Below are 9,483 nucleotides of genomic sequence, written 5' to 3' on the forward strand. Positions count from 1 at the left end.
GACGTGTCGATATTCCGAGGCCGGGCAAGACCCAGAAAAGTGTGTCCGGCCAGAGTGTTATCAAGCGTGACAGGGAGTATGTCGTGCATCCCTACAGGGAAGAACTTATCTATTCCAATAGCCATGTCCACGGTTACAGGACAACTTAGAGTTGTGCCCTGATCTTATACAACTACAACTGTTACTTAACTGGAATTAGTTGCCCCGAGATTGCTTCCTCGCAGATAGTCGAGGGAGCATCTCTGGGCGTGACCTCACTTTAATATTGCTGCAACAATATGACTATTATTTGTGTTCCCTGCTCTACTCTCATCTATTGCTGCAAGACCCCCTAAAGATGCTAGTCGTCGATAGGACTAGGCCTTCTCCCTATTCTCGCATTGGTGCAGCCGGTCCACATATAAACCCCATGTTTTCTATTGATGCGTACTTAGTATAGTTTTGATATAAGTCTTGCGAGTACTTTGGGTGAGTACTCACCGTTGCTTTGCTCCCCCTTTGCCCCCTTGATCTGTTGATGCGACCAGATGATGGAGCCCACGAGATGGAGTATCCTGCCGCCGACGACTGCTACCCGCGACGGTGCCTACTATGTGGAGTCCGCTAAAGACTAGGAGTAGTTAGGAGGTTCCTAGGCAGGAGGCCTCGCCTCGTTCGATCGTTGTATCTTTTGTGTTAGACTTCTCTAAGGCACCCCCATGTTTAATGTTTGTTCTCAGGTATTGTTGCTTTCGCTGACTGGTGTGTTTATCGAGCTTCTGTATTCTAGGCCTCGAGGCCCCTGGCTTGTAATATGAAGCTTGAATGTTTTATTTGTGTCTAGAGTTGTGTTGTGATATCTTCCCGTGAGTCCTTGAGTTTGATCGTACGCATTTGCGTGTATGATTAGTGTACGATTAAATCGAGGTTGTCACAAGTGTACAGGCCATGTTTTACTTCAGGAGGCTCTAAGTTATCACCATAGTGGCATTGTGGATTCAAATAATATGCAGCAACATGCAAAAGTCTATGAAGCTGTGTACGCCATCTTTCATAAATTATATTAAATATTAGAGTGTAGCTGATGAAAAATAAATAAATCGTCAAATTTAAATAAAATAATATTATTAATAGCATATCTATAAAGCTACAGTTATGAATTACTAAGACAGTACAGTAGCATACCTTTTCTTGACATTATTATAATTTTGTTTTATTTTATTTTTTGCACGATCCATCTCATCATAGATCAACGGCATTGCTCGCTTCTAATCTGAATCCACCAATCGAAGAAATTTTATAATTGGGAGTGCAGCCTTCAGACATGTGGAAACATCAGGCCAAAACCCACGACTATCCAAAATTATTCCTTGAATGACCTTACCTTGTGCAGAATTAAATCTACTACCCCTCCACTTGGTTGAAGTGAACATATTGATCAATGCGCCCTTGTGTTGAAGCAGACAACCCAAAGTCAAATATGCACTAGCAAATCTTTTCACTGCTGGCCTAATTAGATCCTTCCCTCCAGTGAATTCTCTCAACAAAGTAAGAACCATTGTTCTAGAATAAATATAGGTAGTGATTTTTCTGCCCTTTGTAATTGTTGTCTAATGCACCTTAATTTTCTTTTCAAAATCCTCAAGAATTAAATCAATACAATGAGCTGCACATGGAGTCCAAATTTTTTTCCTCTTTTCCATCAACAGCTCACCACCTGTTGTATAGTTAGTGGCATTATCCGTTACAACCTGAACAACATTATCTTCTCCTACTTCCTCAAAAATATCATCTAACATTTCAAACACTTTGTCAGTAGTCTTAGAAATGTCAGAAGTATCGACTCACGTGATAAAGACAGTACCTTTTGGACTATTCACTAAAAAATTGCACATGGACCTTTTCTTTTTATCTGTCCAGCCATCAGACATAATTGTACATCATGTCTTATTCCACTCTTCTTTGTATTCAGAGAGAAAACTCATTGTTCTCTTAACTTCTAGCTTGAGAAATTTTACCCTCACTTCATGATATGACGGAGGTTTAAAACCTTTACCAAATATTCCAATCATTTCAATCATCCTTGTAAATTCTGGATCCTTAATAACATTAAATGAGATAGAGTTGGTATAGAAGACCCTACAAATTTGAGCACGAACCTATTCTCTCTCTTCCTTCTTGTAAAACTCATTCACTGTTGTTTGGGCTCTGCTCTTGTTAGCGAATCGATTTGTTGCAGCCGCATCTTCATTGTTCTCGGTAGGAGTATTATCCTTGGAAAATGCATCTGTCTCCTCCATTTCTACGTTAAACTTCCTCTTGCATCATTTTTCTCTGCTTGGACCCTCAAAAGTTTGAGAAACTTTTTTCGAACATCATCGGGAATTTTTTTGCAAGGCTCAACATTAAACCTTGTCCCAGCCAAGTGATGCTTCAGTCTGTAGACACCTCCTCCTTTAACTAGAAGGCAATATTTTGCATCTTGTTTTCTTCTTCTCAGCCTCAACTTCTTCTCCATGTTCCCAGCCAGGGTCAGTCTAATTCCCACAAGCATTCTTCCTCTTAGGCTTACTACTTTCGGTTGGGACAGCAGTTGACATTTTTCCCTATGTACAAGCAAAAATATTACAGGAGTTAGATAACAAGCTAGCTTTTTTAATCTTGTATGTACTTCATCAATTACTACATATACATACTAGTAAGTAGTGGCTAACCTGTGCACGTGTGCAATGTACCAAGGATGTTCCTCAATATTTGATGGATGTTGCTTCACTCGTCGTGGATGGAGAGCCCGGTGAGTACGATAGCACGTGGGATACTATCAGCCAACACTTGTCGATGAAGCCTACGTACCGCCGCCCGCCGGCGACTGGCAGCCTGTAGACCTAGAAGCCGCTAGAGAGAGAAAATGAGATCGCTAGAGGAACACGAGCGAGACGGTCGCCACGGATTGGGAAGGAATTTAGGGTCAAATATTTCTATAGAACAGAATATCCACCGTACAACATATATAGACGGCCAAGATTTAAAGCAATATCTTTGTCGCTCAGGGTCTGGACTAGCTCGCGATTCCACACGACCCCACGACTTGAAGCGCGATTCACGAGCGATCCTGCTGTATGCGACCCTTTAAACGACTTGGGTCGTATTGCCTTATGTAGAATCTTAGAATCGTAAGATTCTAAGTCTAAAATCTAGATTTTGACAACCTTGGGTATAATGCTCACACACATATCGCTTGTAATTTCCCTGCATATCAAAAGCATTAGCACGAGTACGAGCAGAGTTTTGACCAGTTCCGGATTTTGATCGTCTTGAAGAATTTGATTTGGGGTTCAGGTTCTTCACAGGTGGTGTCATGAGGACATTCACCTGAATATTTTCCAAGCAACTTTTAGGGACCCAGATTTTCCTCAGGGGTGGTCCATTCCTACAGTTAATTCCAACATATCGAGCAAATACTTCACCAGGTTGATTTTTGAAAAGTTTATAGTTGGAGTCAAATGACTCGTCTATGGAATAGGATAATTCACATGCAAAGCCTGTTACATTGGATGGATCAACAGGAGGTCCTTGAGCAGCAACCCATGAGGTTTTCTGATGCATTTTTGTGAGTAACATTTGTGGTTTCCTCAAGTGAGGAATTTGTTACCATAGGATCAGTTGAAGAATTTATAGTAATAAAAGAATTTGATGATTCCGGTGAAGAATTAGCAGTTTCACGCTCGATGCATTTGAGACATGGTGGAGTGAATTCAACCTGAGTGGCACTGATCTGTTAAGAAAGTAAATAATCGTTTTTCATTCGAAGATCATCAATAGACATCTTCAACTTCTCAAGATCAAGTTTCCTTTGAAGAAATTCATAGGAAAGTTTCTCATGATCAGCCAAGAGTGTGACATAACGATCTTGAAGATGTCACATCCCTAACCCTTAAGCAAGATAGCATTGTGCTCATGTCTTCTTTGCATTTGCATCTAAGAACTTTCAACAAAAACAACAAAGTGGCAATGGAAAAACTCAAAACCCTAGCCACCATTTTAATTAAAGGAAATCTCAAACTAGTTCAATATCAATGAACCCAAAATGGCCTCAAGAAATGTTCAAACTTTCTGATAAATCATGAAAGTAAATGAGCATTGGAGAAAACTATTTTCTTGACACCTTAAGCTTTTTGAATTAATGCAAAAAGCCACTGGTTTCAAATTTAAAATTTGAAATCAGAAACTATAATTTTCCAAAAATGTTGAAAACCTTGGAAATGAGTGGGGATATTATAACAAATATTTCAGGAGGTCTAAAATAGTTTTTACTTTTTGTTTTGGAGCTGAATTAATTGGCAAAACAATAATTAGCAAAATAGAAAAACAAAAACAGAGAAAATGGAAAAAAAACTTACCTGTCGCCCAAGCCTGGCCCGGCCCATCCCTGGCTCGTCCCCTCCCTCGAGCCAGTAGGCAGCAGGAGGTGGCCGCCGCCCCCTCCGGCGCGGCCACACACCTGCGTGCCTGCCTGGCCGCCGCCTCGCGCAGGGACGACGGGGATAAGCTCCCCAGAGCCTCCCCTATCCATTCCCTGCCTCGGTTCTCTTCCTCCGCCCGGATCTCTTCCTCCTCCCCGCTGCCGCCATTGGAGCCCAGCTCGAGCTCGAGCTGCCCATGCCCCTGGCCATAGGATTCCCTCCCAGAGCACGCCATTAGCTCCGCCTCGTTGCCCTGGTCATCTCTGCAGAAGCCGAAGCTTCCTCGAGCCCTGCAACGCCCGCAACGCCGTCAGCTTCCACCTCCGGCCGCCTGACCTCTCCCGTCGATTCGCTTCCTCCGGCGCATCCCTGAGCCCCTCTTCAGCGCCATCGAAACCGCCTCGAGCTCGTCGTCGTTTCCCCTCTCGCCCCACGCTCTCCTGTGCATCGTATCCTAGTTCCCCACCAAGGCCGAGAGCTTCTCGCCGCCGGCCATGTCGTTGTCATCGCTGTGATGACTGATCCACGCGCCCGAGCTAGGATTCGAGCTCCTGGAGCCTACAGGAGCGTGTCGAGCCCTCCAGCTGCCCTCCCCGTGCCCTAGAACCGCCCCTCATAGAAGGCCGAGCTTCGGCCGCCACTCCGGCTCGTCGCCGACGCCTCTTCCGGCGACCCTAGCCTCCCCAGATGGTCCTGCCAGATCGGCCACTTCGCGAGCATGCTGTAGCTGCAAACCGCGTGCGTTTTGGTGCTGTGCAGCGCCGTCTAGGTCGCCTCCGGCGAGCCCTCCGCCGCGGGCCTGGTCGCCGGCGACCACCCTCCGGTGGGGGTCGACGTGGCAAGCTAACCCAACAGCTTAGGGACCTAATCACTCGCTGACAAGTGGGCCCAAGGCCAAGTCAAACCTCAGTTAGGGCTGGTCAGCGCGGGATTAGTCCCAGAGAGGCTGACCAGTGGGGCCCCCTGTCAGGTTTGACCTGAACAGGTCGGCTGACCTGCTGACGTCAGCCTGATGCAATAAATAGAATTTCCAGTATAGAAATAATTCCAGTAAATTGCTAAAACTTGTAAAAATCATAGAAATAATTTGTAACTCCAATGAAAATGATTTATATATGAAAAAGTAACAGAAATTTCAAGGATTCTGATTATGTTATTTTCAACCTTGTTTGAAAAAGTTACAGAACCCTAAATTGTGAAATAAGGAATAATTCAATTCTTATAATCACCTTATAAATGGAATTTGCAAAAATATTCAAATTTCATTATATATGCAATGATCACACACTGCCCTAATTACAAATCAGTACCATAACATGACATTTCATGCATGTTAACATCAAGTTGATCTGAGCATCAGGTCGAATCAATTAAACCGGTATCCGAGAATACCCCGTTTGAACTGCTATTCGAATGTGATTCAAATCAACTCTAAACCTACTACATCTTGAAAATAATAACTTATCACCTTGCATTCTCATGCCATGCTCATGCATCATTTTGAGTGCATATGATTGTTATTGAATGTTGCCATTCATTTCGGTAGGCTCCGCACCCCCGGATTCCACCGAATATCCGTCTGACGGATATCGTTCCTCCTTTGAGAAACAAGGCAAGCAACCCTTTTGATCATCCCAATAAATCCCATGTTCTCGCTCCTGACCCTATTTATTGCATTTAAGATCAAATGCTTCAACTGCTTTTGCCACGATAGTTGAACCCACTTCCTTTGCATGACTTGACCTTGTCACAGTAAATAGCCGAACCTTGCAACCTAGCATACCTGGTAGTTGCTTGAACTATGATGTGCCTTATCCTGCTATGCATGCTATGCTTAGAGTTGTGTATGGTCTGTCATCTGGGAGATGAACAGAAATGTGGAATGTGTTCGGTGAGCAAAGGTTGTGTGTTGAACTTGATTTGGTAAAGGTACCGGTGAAAGGCTGTTTAGGAGGACATGGCGGGTTGTTTCAATGGAACCGTCCTTAGGAACTGAGTTCCGTGTATGTATTCCAAGACTAGAAACTACCACATGCTGGGCCCTGAAATATGACCCCGCTCGGCCTATTAATCGCGTAGCACCCGGTCCAGGAGTTGCAAGTAGTTTGTGGTGTTTATAGTAATGCTGGAGGCCGTGCATGGTGCTGACCTGAGAGGTGGACCGTGATGCGGTAGGCAGTGGCACGGTGTACCAAGTGGCACCCGGATGGTGGGCTTGGGAACCCTGCGCACATCGTTTGAGGCCGTGGCGGAAACCTCGGCCGGACTTCCGTACGGGTTACTCTCAGATAGGCGATAAACCTGGACTAGGTACTAGTGTGGTTAACGGTCGTGGCCGACTCCCTCGCTGGGCTTCCGCTTGAAGGTTGCCGAGGTGCATGACGTGCACATAGCGATAAGTGGCGAGAGCGTGTGTGACGAAGTACACCCGTGCAGGGTTATGATCTATTCGAATAGCCGCGTCCGCGGATATGGACTCCTTGGAAACATATGTTGTTCATAGATAACTTCAATGGCTACTCATAAAATTGCCCAGATAAGCGTGAGTGTCGTGAACGGCATTTCCGTATGGAGACGGAATGATTCCACGATAGTGTATTGTTGTGGTGTTAGTGGACTCGTGTGCAAGAAATCAAGTTGTCAAAACTAATTTCCAAATGCAAGTTGTCTAGCCACGAGTCAAATGCTGGCTTTCCGCATGAAACCCCACAATATCTTTTGATACCTTGCATGAGTAGTTAGTTCTCCTAAAGTCTTGCTGAGTACCTTCGTACTCATGTTTGCTTAATAAATGTTGCAGAGGTTGCTAATGACCCTAATGGAGGGTTCTTCGTAGACATCGACGACGACGAGTAGCTGGTGTCCCAGCTACGATCTGGCCCTACGTCGGCTCTGTAGTATAGTCAGGCCATGTGCCTTCTAGTTGCCCTGTCTGTACCCAGACAATTTATAACTCTTCCGCTGGCTTGTATTTGTATGACGTCTATTATGGGTCATGAGACCCTTAATGTGTAATATTATGTGTGTGGCTCTTCCGAGCCTCTTAAATAAAGCTTGTATGTTTATGGTTATGTTGTGATGCCATCGATGTATCTATACATATCGGTATGCCATGCGTACGTGTGTCGTACTTGATATGTATGGGGTTCGATTACCTAGTCATGAACTTTAGTAGCACTCCTTACAAGGAAATGCCCCTTTGTGATTCAATGAGCCTTGGTAGTTCGCTACTGCTCCGGACACATTGGTTGACCGGCATGTGTCCTTCTTAGCTGCTGTGTCTGTCCTCTTTGGGGAAATGTCACGCGACGTAATGGAGTCCTTGTAGCTTGCTACGACTCGTCTACATTCGCTGATGACCGACACCTGCTTTGTTGGGTCATGTATGCCTGTCCTTGTGCGGTACTACCACTTTGGTTTATGACTAGACATGTCGATCCGGGTTCTTTGACATTGGATTGCTAGCGACACTATCGCATACGTGAGTCAAAAGACGCAAACGGTCCCGGCTAAGGTAAGGCTGCAGCCGTGGAGTTAACCGTGCGTGAGACCACAAAGGGATGCGATGTGTTACAGGCTCGATTCCTATGGCTTAGGATCGGTGTCCCGACAGAAGACTACCAAATCTAGACTAAATACTTTTCACATCTTCAGTGAGGATTTGGGTATGACTCATTTCATCATTCAACATGTCATCACTTCTGTCTAGCAGTGTTTGAAGCTTTTCAATGGCACTTTGTTGTTTAGTTGCAATGTTGGAAAGTTTACTGTAACTGGGTTTGCATAATCATCAGGTTCAAAGTCACTTGAATCAGAGGAGGAAGTGTCATTCGGTACCTTTGAACCTTTTGCCATGAAGAAATAGGTTGGAGCGAAGTCATCAGCATAGTCATCATTGTAGATAGCGTTGTCCTTTTCTTCTAGGTTGAAGATTGACTTGCTGACGAATGTGGTAGCGAGTGCAAGACTTGCCACACCAGACTCTGAGACTTCTTCAGAACCTTCCTCTTCATCACATTCCACAGATTCTTCCTCATAATCCATTTCCTCGCCAAGGACTGCCCAAGCCTTTCTGAAACTAGTATTCTTGTGCGATGAGGACTCTGAGGATGAGGATTTTGAAGATTTCTTCTTTTTCTTCGAGTCATCAAAACTTTCATCCTTGTATTTATTGTTCTTTGTTTCCTTCACCCAGCGAGGACAATTAGCAATATAGTGACCAGATTTCTTGCATTTGTGGCAGGTTCTTTTCTTGTAGTCCTGAGATGAAGATTATGATTTCCTCATATCTCTTCTTGAAGATTTACTAAACTGGCCACACCTTGTAAACTTCTGGAATTTCCTCACGAGCATTTCAAGATCTTGTCCAAGTTCTTCAGGATCACCAATGCTGCAATCTGAGTTTTCTTATTCAGATGAGGAAATTTCTTTGGCCTTTAGCGCACGAGGTCTAGAGTAGCTTGGTCCACACAGATCTCTCTTTTCTTCCTGTTGGAATTAATGAGTATTGAGTCTTTCGAGTACATCAACAGGATCATGCAACTTATAGTCTGCTCTTTCTACAATCATTAGAACCAGTGTATCAAATCATGGATCCAGAGATCTTAGCAGTTTCTTCACCACTTCATGGTTAGTGATGTCTCAAGCTCCAAGTGCTTGCAGTTCAGTTGAGATGTCAGTCAGGTGATCAAAGGTATCTTGGTAGCTTTCATTGTCAAGCCTCTTGAAGCAATGGAAGAGATTGCGAAGAACATCAACACGAGAGTCACATTGAGTTGAAATTTCTTCATTGACTTTGGACATCCTATCCAAGATAAGATTCAATGTGCCCAAAGCACTCACTCTACCATACTGACCTTTGCTTAGATGGCCAGAGATGATATTCTGCGTTTGAGAATCAAGTTGCGTGAATTTATTCACATCAACGGCAGAGACAGTAGCAGGGATGGAGGGAATGCCATGCTCCACAATGTACCATAGATCATTGTCAATAGCTTGAAGATGCATCTGCATCTTGGTCTTCCAGTAGGGGAAGTCCTTT

This window comes from Hordeum vulgare, chromosome 6H (genome assembly GCF_904849725.1).
Source record: "Hordeum vulgare subsp. vulgare chromosome 6H, MorexV3_pseudomolecules_assembly, whole genome shotgun sequence".
Taxonomy (NCBI): Eukaryota; Viridiplantae; Streptophyta; class Magnoliopsida; order Poales; family Poaceae; genus Hordeum; species Hordeum vulgare.